Consider the following 22419-nt stretch of genomic DNA (forward strand, 5'->3'; position numbering starts at 1 on the left):
GGTCTGTTGGGCTCCATCTCCATTGGTTGCCTGTCAAAAACCATTCTTTTTCTCAAAGCTTTGGGATATATTGTAATCTACGTCTTGCCCTATCTTCTTTGGACAGTAGAGTGTCTGGAGATTGTGTTTTATGGGTATGATGTAGTGATGGCCTTTTAAAGTCTTGTTTGCTTTATGCTTTTTATTGGCTGTTTTATAAGCTCTCGGGCCCACTTTATTTAAAGGGATGTTTTACAAGGGATTTGGGAATGAAGGTTTTACAGTTGTCCTTGGGAACAATGCTGGATGCTACATAAGGGAAAAGTTCTGTTTATATCTAATAATATAAAGTTTTGAAACTACGTGTTTGGTCTGATAGTATTCAGCATAAGAAAGGGCTTTTGCAGAAGAAATGCACAAAAATGCCCAGTTTGCAGTGCTGAGCATATTCCTGGCCACCCAGTAAGAGACTCTACCGTGCAGTTTCTTAGCACTTGAACCTCAAATAGACAGCAAGCGAGTGCACTGTGCCTAGGGGTCCCATTTGCCCACTTATGGAGGGAGACTGCCAGGTAGTTGAGGCCCTTGCTTGCTGATGCTCAGCTGATGTACGGGCAGAAACTGGGGCCAGAGTGGGCCTGATTGTCTCTAGCAAAACCTTTTCAGAAGTCAAATGAACCCCTCCTTCCTCTTGCAAAGGGTCAAACTCTAATAGCCCCCCTATTCCACACAAATTGTACTTAACATTTTCTGTCAACCTGCCATTTTAAACTACTGCTCCCCCCAACTCCAGATTTTGAAGTCACCTTTTCAACAAGACTGTGCACCCCAAATTTTACCCATTTAATTAAGTAACTTAATTAGCTACTGTTTAGGGTTGCCAAGCCTACCCACCCTGGCAATGAGTGAGAGATGGGGTGGGCAGGGACACACAGAGGCAGACCATAGAGTTTCTGGTGATTCCTAGAGAGCTAGGAAAACCATAAGTGACATCATGGCTTTGGCTCGATGGTGATTTTTAAAAATTTAGTAGGCTAATGGCTATTTAATCTTTTTCCATCCCACCACTGCTCTAAACCAGAGCTTCTTAAACTTTTTCCACTCATGACCCCTTTTTGCTCAAGAAATTTTTAGGGGACCCTGGGTATACAAATCAAAATAGGCATACAAATCAAACATTTACTGATACTTGCTGCAATTAAACATGTATCCTTCTGTAAAAGAAGGAGATAACAGCAGTTTTTAAAATCAAACATTCTAACACTATACAATCCCAACAAACCCATTTGCACGTGTGCGCACACGCACACACACATTTCAAGAGTGGCTGAGGATTCCTGTTCTGGTTGTTAGTTGTATCTAGCAACAAACTATGCTCAAGGCCCACTGAGCTTTATGTTACCACTACAAGCCCTGACCTGGATAGCCCAGGCTAGCCAGATCTCAGAAGCTAGTCAGGGTCAAGCCTGACAAGTATTTGGATGAGAGACCTCCAAGGAATACCAGGGTCGCCATGCAGAGGCAGGCAATAGCAAACTACCTCTGAACGTCTCTTGCCTTCAGTCGCCATACGTAGATATGAAGTGAAAGAAAAAAAAAAGTCATAGCAAGTCCCTACATTGGCAGGCTTGATTTGTAATACTGGCTTACTTAGCAATTTTTTTTTTCACAAGCAGCATTTGGATTGTCAAGAATGTTTGTTTGTTTTGCCAAAACGTAAGAGACTAGAAATTATCTATTGTCCATCTTATTAAAGAAGTTTTGCTATTGCTGCTAAAGTCAATTATTTCTTCTTGAATAACCCAAAACACTAGTAGTCATCCTGGACTACGCATTTTTAACAGTTCTGATTTGTGCAAGGTGGGGAGAGTAGGTGAATGAACTGTATGCAATGAGGTGGGCATTTTGCTCAAAAAACAAACTGCCAAGAGCTATCAGGATGGCACCGAAGATGCCGCCCTGGCACAAAACAATACCATCCATAACACATTCAAGGAAACTGTTGACGAGTTTTTAATAATTAAACCACAAGCTACAACCTGTTGTAGCAAACAAGGCCTGCGCTTGCTTCTGTCCTTGTATCAGGAACCTCCATGAGGATGTACTAGAACGGATGACAGGATTGTCCATTATGGGAGAGTCTGCACAGCCCATTGAAGACAACAGGAGCCAGGAGTGCCAATTGACTTGCGTGAGCGCCACTGAAATATATTACAGCACAAAAAGAGTTGCAAAGAAAATGTGGAACGGATTCACTATTAAGGTCTCTGGGCCCAGATACATTACTGGGGGACTGGAATGACAGACCCATTATCTTCAGTGGGCTGTGCAGCCTCTCCCATTCTTTCTACCTGGCAATCCTGTCATTCATTTTGGTACATCCCCCACCATAAATGCTCTGAGAACAATACCCCCCCCCCAATACCCCCACTCTGCCATGGAAACTCACTGGCTAAGCTGTGGAGAGGCCCTTGGCTAGCTTGTAGGCCAGACAGGAGCTCTTAAGGGGCCGGATATGGACCGCGGGATGTAAGTTTGACACCCCTGACTTACACGGCACAGCCTTCACTCCAGCCTAAAAAGCATGATCAGAGCTTGTGCAAAGCTCCTGCGCACCACTCCTCTCAGCCACAGAGCCAATAGGAAGACGCCCTTGTGTTTCCCCTGACCAATGTGGGCACGTTTTCCTTGTGGGCGGGCAAAGCAGCTCATTGTCCTGTGAAGGCGTTTGGCGCTGGGCACGTTGTTCCTCCCCTCTCCCACTAGAGTTGCCAGGTGCCCGCTAGTGGCGGGCAAACCCCTCTGCCCGCCGACCACCTGAGGGTTGGCGGGCAAATGTGCACGCGCCCATCACTTCCGGTTTAGAACCGGAAGTTCCGCTTCACGAGGGGCCTTATTCCTCTTAGTTTGAGTGGTAAAGGGCCGCTTTACCACTCCAACTAAGTGGTAAATGCCCCTTGCGAGGCGGCACTTCGGCACGCACGCTTTCGGACCACAGCCTCCCGCCAGAGGAGTGGAGGGACCTGGCAACCCTATCTCCCACCCGTCCTCTTCTTTTCTCCACCCCTCTTTCTCCTACTCTTTGTTGGCGTTTCCCTCTTTGCTGGGAGGGCTTTTTGTCGACCCCAAAATTCAGTTACGCGACCCCAAATGGGGTTGCAACCCACAGTTTGAGAAGCTCTGCTCTAAAGGACTGTGCTGCTTTTGCACAGTATTTAAACCAGAAATCAACCCAGCAATAAATTTAGCCCTAGGTTCCCCATACAGAGGGCAGTCAAGTATATAATGATGTAAATCCTCCAGAGCAGGTGCTCCACAAATACAAAAGTGTTTGATCTTTAGGTATCCGACAGTAGCGCCCAGCCAATACAGCCATTGGCATTGATTGAAAGCGTAGGGATGTAAAAGCTGCTCTGTGTTTTGTTTGAAATATTTACTAAGTAGGGAGCTCTAAGGTGGTCAGTTTTTTAAAAATTAAACCAGGGGGCGGTCACCGATTTCAATATTAGTGATCTATCCATCAGGGCATCAGATTCATAGACCCAGTCTTTGAGTGAGAAAATGTTTGCTGATTACCCTAAGAGATAGTCTGGGATTGAGTATTGGGGTAGTATCTTATTGAGGAAGACAAGGTGTGATGGATTTTTCATTAGCATAAAATTAAATTATTGACTGCTAAATGAATTTGTTCTAACTTTTCAGTTTTATTCCCATAATTTTAATACAGCTAGATGTACACATGCCTTGAGCGAGGGAAGGCCGGTTTCTGCTCTCATCAGGGCGGCTGGGGTCCCCTTAGGGAGAACTAGAATACGCCTTAGAAAATAGTTTTGAATAGTTTCTAAACTAGATAAATTTTCCTCTTTCCATCCCCACACTTCCACCCCATAAAGGAGGTGTGGAATGACCTTACTTTTGTATAATTTTAAGACAGGGTCTATAAGAAAGCCTCTCTTTGTATAGAGAAAAAGCATAATAGATCCCACTGTCCTTAGCACAGAGGACCTAACTAACTATACACACATTCCAGTTTAGGGTCTCCTTGAATGTAACTCCAAGGTACTTAAAAAGTACTGCTTAAGAGAACACATATTTATATGAAACTCTTCAAACAAATTTGGCTCCCAAAGCAGTTCATAATTCAACTAATGGCAACCAATTGTGTTACCGTTGGAGTGGTCAAAAACTCTGTTTGACAAAAAGAAAAGCAGTTTCGTTTTTAGACAAAAATAAAAAGCCAGTCTTGGAGAAATGGCATTCTTCAGTGGTTGCTGTGTTGGAAATGGCAACTGAGCGATTGCTTTGCCCTCATTCTAAGCTTTCCAATCCTTGATAGTCCCGTCAAGGTTGACAGGGCAAAGCTTTTATCACTCTGGCCATACTACTCATTGGTGTTCAGGACCTTTTCCTCATTACTTCTGCTTCCTGTTAGCAGAAAAGAGAAGTTTGGAGATGATGATGGTGGTGGCTGAAGTCCTATCTCCAAGATTCCTGCAGACCCAGCTGCTGCTATTTGTACTCCCTGCAAGATACAGTATACTTCTACCTATCAGATGCTGGGGACAAATGAAGAGGGGCTATCGCCTTCACTCCCAGCCTATAACTTACCAGTAGCTGCTCATTGTTGGGTGCTTCGCCGTTCATTCATACGCCTTGCCTTTCAAGGAACCATTTTATCTATTCAAACATCTTATAGTTGAATAGTCACAACTGTCCTTCCATGGAGCTTGGACATTCTTCCATGGGATCTCATTACATCTCAACAACCCTGTGAGTTTCTTGGCAGAACAAAATTTGATCCCAGATTGTCACTCCAAATGCCACACTCTGTCCGGTAGAGTTTACAGATTCCGCATCATGAAAAGAGTTGCATCCAGTTCTACAGCATCTTCAGTGTCTTCTGCAGAGATCCTTCTGAAGGTAAAACTAAGCCACCGAAGCTGATGTCCAGTGTCACAACATCAAACCATAGGCTCAAAGGAAGAAAAAAGTCCAGATTTCTTTGCTGAACATGAAGGAAACCTGAAGCCATGCTAAAGATAAACATGCCTATCATGCTGCAACCATTTTGAAAAGTGGCACATGTATAACTATGCAAGATACCCTATAGCAATGGAAACTCTGGAAAGAGAAATAAGGACAACTGGAAGTCATAAAGCACAGCAACAGGCCTAAAGGCTGTTGTGAGAAGATGGAAGGGAATGATTTAGAATCTCTGCTGCTTTGACATACAAACAGATGTTATATTGTGACTTGTATTTTAAAAATAAAAGTACAATATAGCTTTTACTCATTCTTTTGAATGGTAGCATTTCCCCCCAGGAAACTGAACAATATCAATAGAATGTATATTAAATCATATTCAAGGGATATTTTCCACGTACCCTTGAGCCAGCTACTTAAGCATGAATTCAGCTTTCCTGTGGTAGACAACAGATTAATCTACTGTCAGACATAACAGTTACTCTTTTCAGGAATACCCCCATCTAAACATGTTGCCCAAGATTCAGCCTTAAGGAATCATAACTACAGTGTTGTCAGTGACCTATCCTTGCCAAATTTGTCATGGCTTAAAAAAGTCTTCTGTTCAAGGTGCCCTCTTAGGGGCGAATTTGATAAATTGATTGTGGAGGGAAAAGTTACTTCTCTTTTTGTCTATCTGGAACCTATTTCAAATCAACTTAACTGGGTGAAGCCAGAATTCTTGCATTACAGGAGTAAGAGAGAAATTTCTCTGTCTGCAGCAGTTGTAATTTATATATGAACTTATCTGGGAAGTAATGGCCATACTCACTGAGGGAAAATTACTGATCCTGACCCAAACAATTGCCAGCCTTGCTATAGTATGGTAGATTTCAGGTCTATGCCTATATGACCAGATCCAACAGCACTAGCATGACAACTGTTAAGTGCCTAGATGATACAACCATGAATCAGAGAAAAGGGAAAGAAGTGGGGAAAGGAATATATAACATTGCTACTCAACAGGCCCAGAATCTCTGAGGAAAGCTGAAATGGTTGCTAGGAAACTGCATTAATATAAAGTAGTGATGTAGACCTGGGACTGTAGGGCCAAGCAGGCTTTAAGGGGGAAAAGGGGGGGACAGTAATGGGTGATGCAAGCTCTTTCTAGTATAGTACCACATGTGAAAGAGGATGAGAATTCTGTACCTTTACTAGCTTATTTAAAGAATGTCTATCCTCTTTCTCATATAACAGTTTTCATAGACTCATAGAATCATAGAGTTGGAAGGGACCACCAGGGTCATCTAGTCCAACCCCCTGCACAATGCAGGAAATTCACAACTACCTACCCCCCACACCTGCAGTGACCCTACTCCATGCCCAAATGTCCTCCCTGCCATGATCTGCTTAAGGTCATAGAATCAGCATTGCTGACAGATGGCCATCTAACCTCTTCTGAAAAACGTCCAGGGAAGGAGCACTTACCACCTCCTGAGGAAGCCTGTTCCACTGAGGAACCGCTCTAACTGTTAGAAAATCCTAATGTCTAGACGGAAACTCTTTTGATTTAATTTCAACTCGTTGGTTCTGGTTCGACCTTTTGGGGCAACAGAAAACAACTCAGCACCCTCCTCTATATGACAGCCCTTCAAGTACTTGAAGATGGTTATCATATCCCCATAGTTTTATCCTTCTCTGTCTCTAAGGAGCACAGGGCAGTCATGGTTCTCTTAGCTGACAACATTGCTGAGAGAGAGATTAAGCTGAGACAGGATGAGCCCTTCAGCTTGTGCCAAAGATTCATGCCTAGGCTAAATAACTGCTGTAGAGGAGGGACAGAAGCTCAGGCTCAGATCCCACTCAGATGGTTGCCACCTTGTTCCCTTGCTGGAAACGTCTCTGGCCATGTCCAGACTAAATATTTTTCAGCAGCAACGTGGCTCTGTTTTTGTGTGGGTTCATGCCAGTGGTGCCATCATTAATGGAGACACATGGGCAAGTTCATAGGCCACAGAGCAAAGTTATCAAACGTAAGGCCCATGGGCCAGCTCCAGCTCTTTGAGAGCTCTTATCTGGCCCGTGAGCCAACCGTGGCAGCAGCCCCCCTCTCTCAATCTGGACTAGCGAACCATGGCCCAGCCCGACCAAGTGACATATCATACCTATCCCTTGTAACAATTGAGTTCAACATGGGTGAGAGAGGCTGTAGGTCCCCAAGTTCTCTGGCATTCACAGCTGTTTGAAAGAGTACTGGACAGAGCCTTCTGGTCATTCCAGAGAACTGGTAGATAATTGCCTAGAGGCACAATGTTTTTAAGGTGTCTGGGAACATGATGTTGAGCTTGTGTACAAGTGCCTCTGGGTAAATGCAGCCTTATGGAGCCTTAGAATCTGGTTCAATATTACAAGCTACAAGAAAAAGTCCTTTTAATGCAGGCCCACATGACAGCATTTTGCAGAGTATGTTCCAAAGACTTCACACCAATTATCCCTGAGGAATAGTTACCACTTTTTTGATGTCCCTGTGTTTTTAACAGCAACCTGACATAATACACATATTCACTCAACTTTTCTCATCATGCATTGTTTTACCAGGAAAAGCTCTACTGGGTGAGTTTTGTGTCACTTCAAAGCACAGGAACAGGTCCAGCAAGGAGTAGGCAACTCTCCTGAGGAATGCAACTGTTCAGAAAGCTATGATCCAATGCAAAAATCTTAATTTGGTCACTTGTTAAGCATGAACAAAAATAACAGAAATTAAAGTGACTTCCAGCATGACTCCTGCAGTAGTTTTCAAAGACATTCTTTGTGCTGCCAGGGATGAGTTCTGCAGATATCCAGAAAAAAAACCCTGAAATATTAACTGCCTAGTAACTGGGTAACCATTACAGCCAGAATAGTATCAATTCAGTTTGCATCAATGCCACATTCCATGTGCTGTAATTTCGCAACGGAGTAAGTCTCTGGTATTTGGGTAGGTATTTAACATGTCTTAGTTAAACCCTATCTATAGCTAGCTGTAACCCTAGCAAGAGGCACTGGAAGCAAAAAATAGTACCAATTGCACATACTGTGCACCCTCTGCCTGTCTCTTCTATTCCCCTTTGAAACAGTTGCCTTAAAATGCTGATCTATTTGCAAAAATTATTTTTGTCTCTTTGGAGGTGGTAAATCTAAGGATAAAATTAAGTTAACACAGTAGGATGGGAATAGAGAAGAGACCTGATGCAAAAAGCATGACATAAGTAGAAAAGCAATGGATCTTCTGTACTGATAAAAGATTGAGCTAGCTCGAGAAGCAGATCAGAATTTGGGGGAAATGGGAACCGTCACAAGCCTTTCTCATTGGATGCAGTTACTGAGCCTGGAAGTCTCTTACCCACATTTAGCCCTATAGTATGCTATCAGCCATCTTTGAAGGGGTGGTATACCCCTAAAAGAATCCCGTATTTCTAACATTCCACAGTTGACAATGAGGCCATTCTTGCAAAGATGCCTATCGTATTAAGGGTTTCTGCTTGAGTATTCATCCACCCCAGTGTTACACATCACTAAAAGCATCATCTGCTCTATTTGTTTACTCTAAAATAGTCTGTCCTGTACCAATTTAAATGGAAAGGGAGTTATTGTATTTAATTTTTAAAAACTTACCAATTGCAGTTTGTAAAATGGCAGGCTGTATGCTATGGTGTGCCTTAGTGCTCATATGTATATGTTTACTTACATATGTCCTAAAGCCAGCTTTTCGGGAAAAAGTCTAGAACCTTTCCATGACAACATTTTAAAAATACTCCCCCAAAGTCTGGTGTAAGAGGGGGAAATGGGGACAAGGATATACTAATCACCAGTAAGAAAAGTCAACCCTATTTCCATTACCTAGAACTACTGGAGGACACTGAAGGTTGTGAGCTATGCAGTGTCACTGCAGTATTCTAAAAAAAGCCATTATGTTAGGCTGTAGTATTCAGGAAGAATTGGCAACCCATTAAAATAAAAGGTTATCTACCATCCTTCTCCCAAGAAGCTAAAATGACCAAACTGAGACTATCGTACTTTGGTCATATGAGAAGACAAAAGTCATTGGAAAAGTTGAAGGCAGCAGGAAAAGAGGAAGACCCAACATGAGATGGACTGACTCAATCAAGGAAACCCTCAGTTTTCAAGACCCAAGTGAAGCTGTTAATGATGAGTGAGGCTCTGGCTGCTCTGGAGTTGACGGTCTGCGGTTAGCCGTCTTGTGAAGGTACTGGGGAAGGCTTCCTCAGGCCTCAGAATGGTAGGGAAGGGGTTGTGCCACCTGGTTCCTTCTCCTCCCCGTTGGACTCAGCCCTTCTGTGCCTCCTGGCCTGGGATGGCCAATGGTTTCTCCCAAGCTTGCAAGAGCTCTTATTTTAGGAGAGCCCACCATTCACTTGCTCCTTTCCCTTCCAGCAGTCTTGTCCATGGAATGACTCTCATCATTCCTCTGAGCTTATTAAAGTCTGCCCTACTAAAATCTAACAGACATGTGTGGCTACGAACTTCCTTGGTCCCCCACAGCAAAAGAAGAAGAGTTGGTTTTTATACCCTGCTTTTCTCTACCAAAAGGAGTCTCAAAGCGGCTTACAATCACCTTCCCTTCTTCTCCCCACAACAGACACATTGTGAGGTAGGTGGGGCTGAGAGAGTTCAGAGAGAACTGTGACTCGCCCATGATCACCCAGCAGTCTTAATGTGGAGGAGCAGGGAATTGAACCCGGCTCTCCAGATTAGAGTCAGCCGCTCTTAACCACTACACCATGCTGACATGGTCATTTCCCCATAAGGTCCCCACCACCTTCACCGCATCTACCATCTCTTGCCTGTTGGTTAATATTAAGTCAAGTATAGCTTCCTCCACCATTTGATAAAGGAAGTTGTCAGCCAGGCAGGTCAGGAAGTTGTGGAACTGGAATCTTAGCAGAGTTTGTCTCCCAGGACACATCAGGGAAGTTGAAGTCACCCCTAACTACCAGGTCATGTTGTTTGGATACCCTGTCAAGCTGCTCAAGGAGGTCAGCATCCACCTCCTCACACTGGTCAGGAGGTCTGTAGCAGACTCCAACTATAATACTGTTTGTCCTTGCTTCCCTAGTCCCTTATCCTCACCCAGATACTTTCCACTGGGCTGTCACCCTCCTCTTCCAGTAGATCCTGACAAGCAAACCCTCTCCTCACATACAGCGCCACTCCGCCTCCTCTTCAACCCTACCAGTTTTTCTTGAACAACTCATATCCCACCACTACTACATTCTATTTATGGGAATCATTCCATCAAGTCCCTGTAATGCCTACTATCCCTCTGTCTGCATTAGAAGCTCAAGCTCTTCTTTCTTATTGCCCAAGCTTTGGGCATTGGTACATAGACACCTGACGCCCCATACCTTCGGCTCCATTAGACCTGGCCCTCCCAGATGGGCCTCTGGTGTTTGCTCTCTTTCATTTAAATCCCTGTGTTGGTCATCTCCTTCCCCTTGTGTCAGTTTAAAGCCCTCCTGATGAATCTCCCCAGATTTCTACCAAACACATTCTTTCCCAACCTTGATAGGTGAAGTCCATTGCATGCTAGTATGTCATCATCCAGAAAACCTAGCCCGTTGGTCTCAGAATCCAAATTGCTCCTGCCAGCACCACCAATGCAGCCAGTGGTTCACTTCCATTTTTTTCTGTTCCTGTCACATTCCCCTTCCTCTGACAGGATCAAAGAGAACACTACCTGTGCCCCCAATCCCTTCAGCTTCCTCCTGAGAGCTTCATAGTCAGCCTTAATGCTTTTGATGGTGTTCACATCCATGTCGTTAGCTGCAACATGGACCATCACAAATGGGTAATGATCTGTAGGTTTCATCAGTTTTGGGATCCAGTCTACAATATCTTTAATTTTTGTCTTTGGCAAGCAACACAGCTTTTGGGCCAAGGAGTCAGGCCTGGACACATAATGTTCCATACCCCTCAGCAGGGACTCACCGATGACCAACACTTTCCTTTCAGTGCCATTTCTTTGTATCCCCCTGTCCTCTTCCATCAGTCTTTTTTGTGTTTGTGATTCTTCCGCTGGCAGTGTTTCTGTCTGTGCCACTACCGCAAGGGCCTGGAATTGATTCTTGAGTTCTAATTTGGGGTCATGCTGTAGCACTCTGAGGAGTCTTGTTAGGGTGGTCAACCACGCTGTTGTCCCTTTGACCTGTCTCCCCATCCCTATGCATGGCATCAATGCTTCTGCTAATGAATTCTTCCTTGATCTCATGGAGAGTAGTAATCCTTTCCTCCAGGCTCTGAACCTTCTCTTCTAAAAGCCATATCAACTTACACTTCTGACAAGTGAAGTCCATCTTGTCCTCAGAGAGGAAAACAAACACAGCACACTGCCTGCAGGTGACTGGAAATGTTTTGTGAGCATTCATCATCACCTCTCAAGTGGATTCCTTCACCCTAGAAATACCTTGGTGTGTTGATCTAACCTGAAACTTACAGACCTGACCAAATGTCTACCTAAGCCAAAAGGGGTAACTAGTACAACAATGTAAAAGCTTCTTAATTACTTACATGGTCCCCAGGCCCGATCCTCAGGCTAAGAGCAATTGGGCAAGAATTCTTTAGCTCTCACCCTTCACCTCATGCCTCTGGTGAGGAGGAGCCTTTCAATTCAAAGGTGGGGCCAACAATCAACCCCAGGCAAACAGGCCCTCCTCACTCAGCAACAAACTCATCAGCAGCTCTTCAGGGTCAATTACCAACTTTTTTAGGAGGAAGTAATTTTCAGAGCAATATGAGCTCTCTGTGGATGAATTGAATTACATGGATTGAAATACAATTGAAATTGAAGTACATGAATTGAAATACACAGAGTATCAGGCCGTTGCTGTTTCAGCCTGATCCTTTGACATGACTCTGTCAGGCCCTTTGCTGGTTCAGGCCTGGCTCTGGCTCCAAGTGAAAAGATCTCGATTCACATGCCTGTAAATACTGTGTACACTTCCCTCTGTCCGGTTTCCCGCAGCTGCCTAGTTGTTTGGTCTACGCTTCATGGGAACTCTTATCTTGGTTTTACCTCACTGTTGTACTCTTGTGACTAAAGTGTTTTTAAGCTTATGCTTTCCCTATTGGGGTCATTAGCAGCCTTCCTCTGTTTCTATACAGTCAGTTCTTATATTTACCTTTTTGCTCCTAATAAAGTATACTGCTTCAGAAACACCTGCCTGAGTGGGTTTGCTTATGGGATGATACAGGTAAACGCCTGATTCTGACATTAGGCTGCTAATCCTCAACACCCACCTTTTTGGACCGGGGGGTTGTGCTCCTTCCAGTGTCATGGCAGGAGCCCCTGAGGAGGACCTCTGGACCTCGCTCCTAGAGGCGATTGAGGCACGACTCGCCGAGCAGGAGGCTGCGCAGCTGGCCGAGCGGGCGGCTCGAGGGCATATACTCTTGGAAGAGGCCAAGGGTGACCTTACTGGGGAACAAGCACATCTTCTCATCAAGGAGTCGTTCGGTTGAGTCATTAAACGAACGGCCGACATGGCCTGACGGCTCGCCGCCCTGGAAGTCGAACGGCATCTGGCCGAAGAGGAGGCGTTGTGGCATGAGGAGGCCCAGCGGGCCGCCGACCAGCAGTTGGCCGAGGAGTGCGCTCGAGCGGAGGTGGAACGGCTGCTGGCCGAAGAGGAGGCGTTGTGGCGTGAGGAGGCCCAGTGGGCCGCCGATCAGCAGTTGGCCAGCATGCTCGAGCGGAGGTGGAACGGTGCGCCCGGGAGGAGAGCTTACAGCTTGAGGCGGATGCGGTGCGACGCCTCGCCGAGACAGCAACTGCGGGTGTGGGTCTGGGTGCCGTTCGCAGGACTACGAGAGAACCGGACTTCACCCGGGTGGAATGTTCAATGGGCGTGTCTACCCGGCATCGGCAGCAGGGGAATCATAGGGATTAGGAAGCTTCCTGGGACCTTCCCTTTGATGCCGCTATCAGAAACTTGGGGCTTTTGGAGGAGCCGTCGTTGTGGGGCGCCAACCTCCACTGCACCCAGGACTGGCGAGACCGGGAGGGAGGCTGGCCACGCCAAGGGCCACGGAGCCGAGAAAGCGATGAGGAGTATCAACACCTGTTTCACCAGCATCAGGAACTTTTGGAACGCTTTGCGGCGATGCAGGACCAAACGCAGGGACTCTGGCAAGAAGTCACCGACCTCCGTTGGGCTGAGCAGGTGCAGCCGGTGCCCGTTGTGCCTCCAGTAGTGCCCTCTGTTCCGGGTGCGCCCACGGGGGGACCGCAACTACACGCTCCCCTTCCACAACTAACCGCCTCACGGAGGGACTTACGAACCTCCTTTGACGGCTCAGGGGAAAAGCTTCCCTACTTTTTGCTGCAAGTAGACGGTTTCATGAGAGAGCAGGGAGCTACTTTCGCTTCCGAGGAGAGTCGGGTACGGTATGTGGCCTCCATCCTGGAAGGAGAAGCGGCGAGCTGGGTAGTCCAGGTTGACCTCCGTTCCTGCGCGCTGCGGACCCTAGATGATTTTATGGCTGCACTCAGACAGCATTTTAAGGACCCGTTTCAAAGTGAACAAGCTAAGACGACTCTTCCTCAACTTTGCCAAGGGACCAGGTCAGTGATGCAGTATACGGGAGAATTCCAACTACTGGCTGGCAAAGTTGTAGATTGGAGTGAAGCAACTCGGGTGCAGTATTTCCAAGAAGGACAAAACCCCGAGATTCTTCACTGGGCTTTCATGCAAGGCAATCCTCCAGATCTGGAGGGGTGGATTATTTTAGCAGTAGAAGTGGAAAACCGCCACTGTTGAACGTATCTAAGCAACGGAGCGGGCAACCACAAGAGGAGGCTCCCGGTCGCCAGGAAAGGCGCTAACCACTCCAGCAGCTAAGAAAGTAAAACGGTTCCAGCATGGGGTGTGCCTCATTTGTGGTGGAATGGGACATTTCGCTGCCGCTTGTCTTTCCCGACCGGAGGGGCCTCTTGCTACTCTCCAACCGTCCAAAGGGGAGACTGCATGAGTCAGGAGCAAGGATCGTTGAAGGAGCGCAGTGCCCGGAAAGCTAAGGGCCCACTGCTCTCACCCTCACTCCGACCGGCCAACAGGACCGACGCAGAACGTTGCTCGATCCAACGAAATCATGGATTACAACTGCTGCCGGACCGAGCCTGGACTTCTCATCCACGTCAGAGGACAATGAGCCTGAACGTTACGAGCCAAAAAACGACCCCAGTCTGCTATAAGGGGGGCTCCACACCAGACCCAGACTGTCAAGAAGCAAGGAGCTCCAGAAATGGTGAGCGACAAGGGAGAGACTTTTTTGTTAGATGTGGTCTTACAGAACTATAACGGTAGAGGCCCTAGTTGACTCTGGGTGTGCACGTACTTTGGTCAGTGAAGAGACTTTTAAAGCCTTAAAAGTGAAAGCAGTGTGCTTGCCTGAGGCTATCCAATTCGCCCAGATGGATGGCAGTGATTTTCAAAGTGGCCCAGTAAACAGATGTACGAGCCGAGTAGCAATGGGAGTTGGGGCGCACTGGGAACAAATACATTTCATCATTGCTCCGGGCATCCAGTACCCAGTGGTGTTAGGAGCAAATTGGCTGCAAGGGCACAGTCCCACCATTGACTGGCAGCCAGGACTATTGCTTTCGCTCAGCCCCAGTGCGACTGCCATCGTAGAGAAGTGGCTGTCAAGGCCTGTGCCATGTACCAGACAAACTGACTCCGTGGGGGGAGTTCTGGTTTAAGGAATCCAAACTGTATGTTCCAGCCACCTTGCGGAGCGAGGTGATGGATCGGGGCCACTGTTCCAAAGTAGCAGGGCATTTCGGTTTCGTTAAAACCCTGCCCTTATTACGCAGACAGTTCTGGTGGCCGGGGATGAGAACGGACTTGGACTCTTTCATTTGCAGCTGTCCCACATGTGCTACAGCAAAAAGGGTGGTGGGAAAGCCGTTTGGACTTTTGAAGCCATTAGAAACGCCTTCAGCTCCCTGGGAAGTCATTGCCATGGACTTTGTCACTGATCTCCCTCCCAGCGAGGGGAAGACAGTACTTTGGGTGGTTAAGGACCTTTTCTCTAAAAAAAGGTGCATTTAGTCCCCTGCGCGGGGCTGCCTACAGCCCAGAAATTAGCTAAAATGTTTGTGTCACATGTTTTCAAATATCACTCGTTTCCGCGTAAGATAATTTCTGACTGCGGGGTTCAATTTGTTGCTAAGTTTTGGAAAGCATTCCTTAAATTGGTGGGGGTGGAACAAGGGCTTTCTAGCGCCTATCACCCCCAAACAGATGGCCAGACTGAACGTGTCAATGCTGTGTTAGAGTGCTACTTGCATTGCTATGTGAATTACCACCAAGACAATTGGGTGGATCGCCTCCCTTTTGCAGAGTATGCCTATAACAATGCCTCTCACTAATCCACCGGTTTCAGCCCGTTCCATGTGGTCTATGGTAAAGAGTTTGGACCCTTTGGTAATGTAGATTTAACAGGGGAGGCCGAAAGTGCTGAGGTGGGTGATTGGGCAAAAGCTATACAGGATACCTGGCCCTGGTTACAAAAGAATTTGGAGCGGGCCAAAAACAAATACAAAGCCCAAGCAGACAAACGCCGCGCCCCGGGATGAGATATCAAGGTGGGGAACCAGGTGTACCTATCCCCAAAAAACCTAAGCTCCCTACGGCCTTGTAAAAAACTCACTGAAAAGTATGTGGGGCCTTTTCCAGTTTCCAGACTCATCAACTAAGTCACAGTGGAGCACCAACTTCCCAAATCCTTGAGGGGAATCCATCCCATGTTTCATATCAGTCTCTTAAAGAAACATGTGCCTGCACTAGAATGGCATCCTGATCCTCCGCCAGAAGTTCCAGTGTTGGGGGTGGGGGAGAGAACATTTTGAAGTGTCCAAAATCCTGGATTCATGCATACGGGGAGGGGGTGCTCTTCTACCTGGTCCGCTGGAAACACTTAGGTCCAGGACATGATGAGTGGGTGGCCGAACACCATGTTGCTGCCCCTCGACTGGTTCAACAATTCCATGACGCCTACCCCCAAAGACCCTGTCCTGGGGAGAAGGCGGGGAGGGGGCCTTGGGGGGGGGCAGAATGTCAGGCCTTTGCTGTTTCAGTCTGATCCCGTGACATGACTCTGTCAGGCCCTTTGCTGGTTCAGGCCTGGCTCTGGCTCCAAGTCAAAAGACCTTGATTCACATGCCTGTAAATACTGTGTACACTTCCCTCTGTCCGGCTTCCCGCAGCTGCCTAGTTGTTTGGTCTACGCTTCATGGGAACTCTTATCTTGGTTTTACCTCATTGTTGTACTCTTGTGACTAAAGTGTTTTTAAGCTTATGCTTTCCCTATTGGGGTCATTAGCAGCCTTCCTCTGTTTCTATACAGTCAGTTCTTATATTTACCTTTTTGCTCCTAATAAAGTATACTGCTTCAGGAACACCTGCCTGAGTGGGTTTGCTTTGGGATGCTACAGGTAAACACCTTATTCTGACACAGAGGAGGAGCAGGTACAGAAACTCTAGCTGTACCTGTCAGAAATACAAGCATGTCATAATATTGTGACAGACAGCTGGTCAGTAAGAGCTGTCAAATAACACACACAGTCTGGCTGTCTCAGCAGAGAGTAGGCCTGACATTCTGCTCCCCTTAAGGCCCCCCTCCCACAGTTCCGTGCATGGGTGCTGGTTTGTGTGGGTAAGCCGTATGGAATTGACGGATTAAATGGGGTGCAGAAACATCATGTGCGCGCACCCACTCGTCGTGCGCAGAACCAAAGTGTTTCCAATGAACCAAATACTGGAGGGAACCATGATGGAGACGCGAGTCCAGGATTTTTACTATTTCAAAATGTTCTCCCCCCCCCACCATCACCGGTGGTTCTGGGAGAGGTTCAGGGTGCCACTCCGGGGAGGGAAGGTGTGGTTTCAGTAAACTGATGTGGAACACGGGATGGATCCGTCTTAAGGACTTTGGGAGTGAGAGCTCCACAGTTACTGGGTTGATGACTCGAGAAATGGGAAAGGGTCCCACGTATTTGGCACTGAGTTTGTTACACGGGCGGTTGGACCGCAGATTCTTGGTGGACAAATAAACCATATCCCCCACTTTATAATCCTTCCCTGGTGAGCGGTGTTTGTCAGCTTGAGCCTTGTATTTACGTTTGGCCCGTTCCAGGTTTTTAATCAGCCAGGGCCAGGTTGTTTGAATAGTGTGTACCCAGTTGGCTACACCTTCGCCCCCCTCCTTCCTTGAGACATCGTAGTGGCTGATGGGGCCGAAGTCCTGACCATATACGGCCCGGAAGGGGCTATACCCAGTGGATTGATGGACAGCATTATTGTATGCATATTCAGCAAAGGGTAACAATTCAACCCAATCATCTTGATGGAAGTTAACATAACAACGCAAATAGCATTCTAACACAGCATTAACCCGTTCCGTCTGGCCATCGGTTTGGGGATGGAAGGCACTTGAGAGACCTTGTTCCACCCCCACCAATTTTAAGAAAGCTTTCCAGAATTTAGCTACATAGCTACTTCCGGTGTCGCTGACCACCTTGCGTGGAAAGGAATGCAGTCGGAAGACATGTGACACAAAGAGGCGGGCCAGTTTTGGGGCGGACGGGATACCTGCTCAAGGGATGAGATGAACCTGTTTAGAGAATAGGTCCGTGATTACCCAAAGTACAGTTGCAGGAGTTCAGAGGAATCTTTTAGGTCCAATAATGGTTGAACCCGAACTGCCAGAGCAGCAGCGTCTGCTCCAAACTCAGGGGTTAATCGCTTCGTGAGTTCGGCCACCATGGCCGTGGCTGAGGTCAGTCCTACAAACAGTAAGGCTGTCCGGGCCACTACATCCTGTGCTTCTTTCAAGCACAAGTTGGGATCAGGAACGGTTGAGTTTGGGAGCTCTTCTGCCTGTGCTCCCGCCATGGATCAGGGGGGAGCGAGGCGGATCGGGGCCGCTGCTGGTTCCTGTTGCGCCTCACGTTAATCCTGCTAGCAAGCAGATCAAAGCTGCTAAATCCTCCTGCGCCAGCCGAACTTCTTCCAACAAACTATCCAGTGTTCAGAGGTCGTGCTGGGCACTTTGATGTGCGTCGGGGGTCGTCCAGGGGGTCGTGTCAGCCAGGTGACGCCACTGAACTCAAATTAGTACAATTAGGCGATTGATCTCCACATCCGTCCGCAGTGCCTCAGCAAGAATGTCATCCAGCAGAGAAGGGTCGTCGGGGTACTCGCCCGACGGTCCCAACAGAGGGTACCAAGGTTCAGGACCCTCCAGGGTTTCGGCCAGAAACCCTCTACCCGCGGAGTGCTGTTTCTACTCCCACCCGGGACCCAGGCGAACCCTCTGGGGCTCCAGCCACAGGTTATTCACTCGGAGAGCACGTTCCCTGCTCCAATCCGAGACCCCGGCGAACCCTCCAGGGCTCCAGCCAGGCAGGTAAAAAATAGAGAGGGATTTGTGCCAAAATGTGAGCACTTGTCCCCGTGGTAATCCCATAAACAACATCCAAAGGCGAGTAGTCCAAAAGAGAGTTGATTTATTAGAAAACCTACAGGTATACAGAGCTAACAGGTAAATTGGCACGAATGAGAACTAAAGGCATGGCTAAAGGCCTATATGGAAGAGCATTGCTCATATCAGATAGTGAAGGCAGTCATGGCAACCCCCCCCCCCCACGAGAGCGGTTCCCACCGAGGAAAGGAATTTGGCAGTTACCAGGCTTGGCCCTGGGATGCACCTGGCGGAATCATAACACACACAGTCTGGCTGTCTCAGCAGAGAGTAGGCCTGACAAGGAAATTGTAGCTTTGCAGGGTAAGCTGTATGGCATCACACCCCAGCTGAACTCTTTCCTTTCGTTAGACACCACCTCCAAATCTCCCAGCATTTCCCAAGCCATGGTTGGCAGTCATATACAACCCATGGGTCATGATCTTCAGGTGAGTCACATGGCCCTACCTTCTAGGTCATAAGCCTCTATAGAGCCATTATATTTTTTGCTATTTTTTATTAAGGAACATGCTGCTAGTGGGCATGTATAAAGAGCAAGGGCACCAAAACTCTTGCTTCTTTGCAAGCCTGATGAGAGGAGTCAGTAGCGGTGAAGATTCCTCTATAGATCTGACACTTGGCTTGTTCCTCAATATGGTACACCGTCTGGTACTCAATTTGTAGTTTGTGGCCTGGGGTCTCTTGATCTGTTGCCTGTGGTCCTGGCTTTAACACCAGTGAAGTCATAACTGTGAGGTTCTCCATCCAACCTTGGCAATCCCAAAAAGTCACTCGCTCAGACAGGCAGATCTAAAGCAGGTTAACGTTTATTCAGGAGCTGCAGGTACAGCATAAGCAATCCACAGGTTCAAAGCTGCTAATGACCATCCAGTCTACAAAGCATAACTTTAAGCACAAAGCAACCCCAGGTGCAAGATCAAGCAGGCCTGGGAATTGGGAGATAACAGTGCCTGGTGGGAAGCAGGGAGTGAGCAAGCCATAATACTGAAGTTGCCTGCTTGTGACTCAAGTTCAGAGCAGGGGGGAAGGCAGGGAGCAGGGATAGTTTGAACAGCTCAGGGAAACAAAACCGAAAGATGCTCTTGAACAGAAACGGGCCTAACTCATGTCAAGAGCCTGCCTGGACCGCACGACTCCTGACTCCTGACAATAAATAGCTCTCTCTTGTCCTGTCATGCAACCATGATGTCATATGACTCATCACAACTTGTAGCACAGTGGGTCCTGTGCCTCTAATTTAAGCACTAACTCACATGGCAGCAATAAGAATCCTTGACTGGACGATGAAGTACTCTCGCAAGGCTTGTGTGGGAGTATACGGACAGCCCAAATAGAATTAAAATGTGCATGTGTGTACCGTATATACTCGTGTATAAGCAGAGTTTTTCAGCCCAAAAAAAGGGCTGAAAAAAGCCAACTCGGCTTATACGCGGGTCAATATGGTAGGCGAGGGGAGGGAGGGAGGAGGGGAAACTTACCACTGCCGCCATCCTTCGCCGCCGGCCCGCGCCCCTTCCTGCGGCCTGGGAGCGGCCCCGGGGCCTGCCTGCTCCCAGGCAGGCCTCGCGGCCGCCCCTGCCACCCCCCCGCCGCCGGCCCGCGCCCCTTCCCGTGGCCTGGGAGCCGCCAGCGGGGCCTGCCTGCTCCCAGGCAGGCCTCGCGGCCGCCCCCACCACCATCCTTCGCCGCCAGCCTGCGCCCCTTCCCGCAGCCTGGGAGCGGCCTGCCGGGCCCGTGCCGCTTGCCGCCGCCGGGAGCGGCCTGGGGGCGGCCTCCTGCGGCTGCAGGAAATCCACCCCCACCGGGCCCGCGCCGCTTTTCGCCGCCAGGAGCCGGTTAGGTAAGCCTGCGCGGGGGGGGGGGGGGGGGCGGAAGGGGGTTATAAGCCGACCCTCGGCTTATACGCGGGTACCCAATTTCCCCCCATTTTTGGGGAGAAATTAGGCACCTCGGCTTATACGCGGGTCGGCTTATACACGGGTATATACGGTAATTAAAAACAGAAAAAGGAATCAAAGAGTCAGGGCAGGGGGAATCAGCAGTTCTGGATGAGTTAGTGGTTCTAAGCACCAACAGTTTGAACCGGTTACCTTATTTAGATGAGAGACTAGAGAGGGGGACTGAGAAAACAGGCGGCTGGGGAGATCCAGAGTGAGATACTGTTGTTGGTGGGAAGTGCTGTCAAGTTGCAGTGGACTGATGGCGATCCAACAAGGTTTTTAAGGCAAGGTTTGGTATGAAAACAATAAGATCTGCTAATAAGACAGGGAAAGTTAATGTCATGCTAATGTAAAGTCTGGAGGTTCCTGGTTGTGCTCTGATCTTCATGTTTTTCTGTGAGCCATTGCCTCATGCTTCAGGCTTTTGCAAACAGCCCCTCTTCATTCCTAGCCATCATGATTGAATTAGGCGGGGTTCCTTCACCTTTTGTTATCTACAGGCCAGAGTATGAATGCATTTCTTGATCCAGGTTCAGTGCCTATTGATGTGTGTGTGTGGGGTGGAGGGTGAGTGGTGGGGGAGCAAGAAGCCAGAACTAAGATTTTGGTCTAATTACCGTATGCGCACCATTCATAGGGTCGCCATGAGTCGGAAGCAACTTGACGGCACTTAACACACACACACATGCACACCAGAGGCAAGATGCATATGCAGACTTTCTCTCTTTCTGAGAGTAACAGATATTGAAGGAAGGATACTGACTAGGGTTACCATCTCCTGGTGGGGGCTGGAGATCTCCCAGAATTGCAACTGATCTTCAGACAACAAGTATCAGTTCTCTGGCTGCGTTGGAGGGTGGACTCCATGGCATTATATCCTGCACAGGCTCTCCCCTCCCCAAAACCTCCCCTCCTCAAGTTTCACCCCCAAATCTCCAGGTATTTTCTGAGTAGGACACCCTAGCACTGAAGAATGACAGCTTTAGTAGTAACTGTAACATAATTTTAATAAGGTATCACCAAAAATTGGGATAGTGATTTACCAACGCCTAGACAATCTGGACTGTCTCTGGGGGAAAAAGAACAATGGGAACATATGGAAGTAATGGTACTTCACAGGATAGAATACTGAATTATTCTGTCGCTAGTATCTCTGTTCATCATACTTTCTCCCTTGTAAAATGTTTGTGGGCCTACTCCAGTGCCGTGTGCTATGGAGACTAGTATCTTTCTCCCCTTCTCTTTATTAAACCCCCACCCAGTGGCCTATGATGGCAGTGTGGTGGGAACCAATTTCATGTGAAACTGCTGCTTAAATGCTCCTCAAATGTCAGGCTGGTAGTTAATAACAGGGATTTGGTTACTTTGATGAGAGATAAATGTACCACACACAACTTGGCTCCTTTCTCATCTTTAAAGTTTAATTAGAGATTAGGCTGCAGTGCAGAGCTGAGTATTGTTCAGTTTTATACAATGGCTGGCATTTAGGCTGGCTGTAAGGAGGCTGCTATTTTCCCTTTGGCTTTAATATGAGGTGCCTGCATGGATCTTGTTCATGCAGCATCTTAAAAAAAATTGCCAGCTTCTATTTGTCTTTAAGTATTACCGTGTCTTGTTGGCAGTGCTAAGTACCATGATCTTAAGAATACATTTGTTTTTACTTGGCTCTGGAAGAGTTTTCCACAGAAGCACTTAGGGTTATCAACCTGAAGGTGGGGCCTGGCGTTCTCCCTGAATGACAGATTTCCATATTACAGAGGTCAGCTCCCCTGGAGGAAGTGGCAGCTTTGGGGAGTGGAGGTGGCATCACATCCTTGCTGAGCTTCTGCCTTCCCCAGGTGCTGCCCCCAAATCTCCAGGGGATCGGAAATTTCCTGAGTCAGGACTGACAACCTTATAAGCACTGTATGCAGGTAAATTGTTTTGCATCGTTCAGCTCTTTCACTAAGAAAGTGAATAGATTAATAAAATATTGGTTTTGTTTATGCACACTCCA

At 47.6% G+C, this 22419-nt stretch overlaps 1 protein-coding gene across 16 annotated transcripts in view; it reads left to right on the forward strand.

The window, feature by feature from the left end:
- The window catches only part of BIN1 (bridging integrator 1), a 219188-nt gene that overhangs the window by 32377 nt on the left and 164392 nt on the right, over positions 1 to 22419 (forward strand). The gene's annotated exons all lie outside the window — the stretch shown is intronic.

This window comes from Euleptes europaea, chromosome 15, assembly GCF_029931775.1.
Source record: "Euleptes europaea isolate rEulEur1 chromosome 15, rEulEur1.hap1, whole genome shotgun sequence".
Classification (NCBI taxonomy): Eukaryota; Metazoa; Chordata; class Lepidosauria; order Squamata; family Sphaerodactylidae; genus Euleptes; species Euleptes europaea.